Raw genomic sequence first — 3,092 nt, 5'->3', positions numbered from 1 at the left:
GTTGCAGAGCATGGGCTCCAGGCACGCAGGCTTCAGTAGTTGTGGCTCGTGGACTCAGTAGTTGTGGCTCGTGGGCTCTAGAGCGCAGGCTCAGTAGTTGTGGCACACGGGCTTAGTTGCTCCGCAGCATGTGGGATCTTCCTGGACCAGGGCTCGAACCCATGTCCCCTGCATTGGCAGGCAGATTCTTAACCACTGCACCACCGAGGAAGTCCCTAGAATGACTTTTAAACTTCTCACTATGGTCTACCAGGACTAACAAGGCTTGAGTCCAACACCATCATCTCATACCACTACCCCGTTTCTTGGCGGAGTCATGCTTGGGGGTCACTGGTTCTAAAAACTCTCGTGTTCAAATTGTCCAGGGTCCAAATATGAGGTGCTCATAAGGATGCAAATGGGGTTGGAAGGAGTGGAGGAGGAGGGAGAGGAGAAGGAAAGCATAGTAACTGGCATTTCATGGTTGCAGAGGAGATATGGAATCCACCCAGTTTGATAGATCCACTTTAAACAATCCTTTTTTTGTTTTGTTTTAATCTTTATTGGAGTATAATTGCTTTACAATGGTGTGTTAGTTTCTGCTGTATGACAAAGTGAATCAGCTATACGTATACATATATCTCCCTATCCCCTCCCTCTTGCATCTCCCTCCCACCCTCCCTATCCCACCCCTCTAGGTGGTCACAAAGCATCAAGCTGATCTCCCTGTGCTATGCGGCTGCTTCCCACTAGCTATCTATTTTACGTTTGGTAGTGTATATATGTTCATGCCACTCTCTCACTTCGTCCCAGCTTACCCTACCCCCTCCCCGTGTCCTCAAGTCCATTCTCTATGTCTGCATCTTTATTCCTGTCTTGCCCCTAGGTTCTTCAGAACCAATTTTTTTTTTTTTTTTTAGATTCCTTATATATGTGTTAGCATACGGTATTTGTTTTTTTCTTTCTGACTTACTTCACTCTGTATCAAAGACTCTAGGTCCATCCACCTCACTACAAATAACTCAATTTAGTTTCTTTTTATGGCTGGGCAATATTCCATTAAACAATCCTTGTTTCACCCGTCGTCATACCACTACTTTCCATGTTATCTGATACCTCCAAGTTCTGAGCATTGCAACTGGATTATCTTTTACTGATACTTAAATTGAGGTATCTTTTCCCTCTGCCAGGTCAGGTATTTCTCCTCAACTGACTTTTTTTAAAGATTTTTTTGATGTGGACCATTCTTAAAGTCTTTATTGAATTTGTTATAACATTACTTCTGTTTTATGTTTTGGTTTTTTGGCTGCAATGCATGTGGGACCTTAGCTCCCCAACCAGGGATCGAACTCACACCCCCTGCATTGGAAGGTGAAGTCTTAACCACTGGACTGCCAGGACAGTACCATGTCCTCAACTGACTTTCTAGCTTCCAAATTTCATAGCAATCTCTTGTCCATGTGCCTCATCTCATTCTCTTTGGCCTTATGAATTGATACACTTTTAATTCTTAATTCTTCTTTAGTGAAGTTTGGGAAAGAGAGTAGATACATGTATGTAAACAATCTGCCTGATTAATGGGAAGTATCCTTAACATTAATGGTGATTTCTCTATTTCAACTCTTCTATTATAAGTGGCAGAAAACCCTTAGATTTGGGACAAAGTGAACACTATATCATCTGTATAAGATCAATGAATGGGGTGATAATTAAGAGCAGTGTTTCTCAACTTCAGCACTGTTCTTATTTGGCGACAGATAACTCTTTGTTGTGGGGAGCTGTCCCACGCATTGGTAGGATGTTTACCAGCACCCCTGGTCACTACCCACCCTCCAAGTCATGACAACAAAACATCTCGAGACTATCAGATGCCTCCTGTGGGGAAGGGGGGAGGGGGGATTTCCCCTGGTTGAGAACCTCTTATTTAAAGATAAATTAGAGTACTGTTACCAGGGTAAGGAAGAAGGGGACAAGCACAAGAAAGATACTCTACTCCTTAATTTAATAAAAAAAAAAAAAATGACTTGGAAAACCTTGTAGAAAGACATATCCTAATACTTTTGACAGTGTCAAAAGATACAAACTTCCAGCTATAAAATAAATAAGTCATGGGGATGTCATGTACAACGTGATGACTATAGTTAATAACACTGTACTGCATTTTTGAAAGTTGCTAAAAGAGTAAATCTTAAAAGTTCTCATCACAAGAAAAAAATTTTTTTGTAATTTTATGTGGCGATAGATGTCACTTGACTTACTGTGGTGATCATTTTGCAATTCATACAAATACTGATTATATTATACACCTGAAACTAATATAATATTATATGTCAATCACACCTCAATTAAAAAATACTTTTGACCCTAAATTATTCTATGATCTCAGTAAAAAGAAATCAGACTCCAGGAGAAGTGAAGAATGGAAAGAGCCAAGGAGGCTCTGAGAAACTCAGTGGTAGGATCCCTTGATTGTCACACAAGTGTTTTACTATTTACAGCATTCAGTGTCTCTCCAGCAATCAGCATTTCCTTTGTCTACATTATATGTCATTATCAACTTATAATTACTGTATATTTTTAACAAATATTTATTTCTCACCCACAATATGTCAGGGATCATTGGGGACACTGCACATACAGCAGTGTGTGTGATATTTAGGGCCACCACCTTCATGGCGTTTGTATTCACACGGAGCAGTTGACAGTAAATAGTAAGCCAGTCAATAAATAAATTAACTCTGGTGGTGAAATGTGTTAGAAATGATTGGTGATGGGGGAAGAAGCACAGAAAGCAAGATTAGACTGGGAGTCAGTGAAGATCCACTGGAGAGGTGACACTGACTCAAAACCCAAAAGATAATTAGAGGAGATAGTTAAAGGTTTCCCATATGAAGTTCTGAAAAGAAGACTCCAGGAAAAAAGAGCCACAACCATATATGTGTATGTATACATATGTGTGTATATGTGTGTTGTATGTGCTATGGTCTAAATGATTGTGTTCCCCCCAAATTCCTATGTTGACATCCTCATCCTTAAAGGAGATGGTATTAGGAGGTGGGGCCTCTGGGAGGTGATTAGGTCATCAGGGTGGAGCCTTCATGAATGGGATTAGT

This window comes from Balaenoptera musculus, chromosome 4 (genome assembly GCF_009873245.2).
Source record: "Balaenoptera musculus isolate JJ_BM4_2016_0621 chromosome 4, mBalMus1.pri.v3, whole genome shotgun sequence".
NCBI classification, from domain to species: domain Eukaryota; kingdom Metazoa; phylum Chordata; class Mammalia; order Artiodactyla; family Balaenopteridae; genus Balaenoptera; species Balaenoptera musculus.
The sequence above is the reverse complement of the archived record's forward strand: the minus strand, read 5'-3'. Positions refer to the sequence as shown.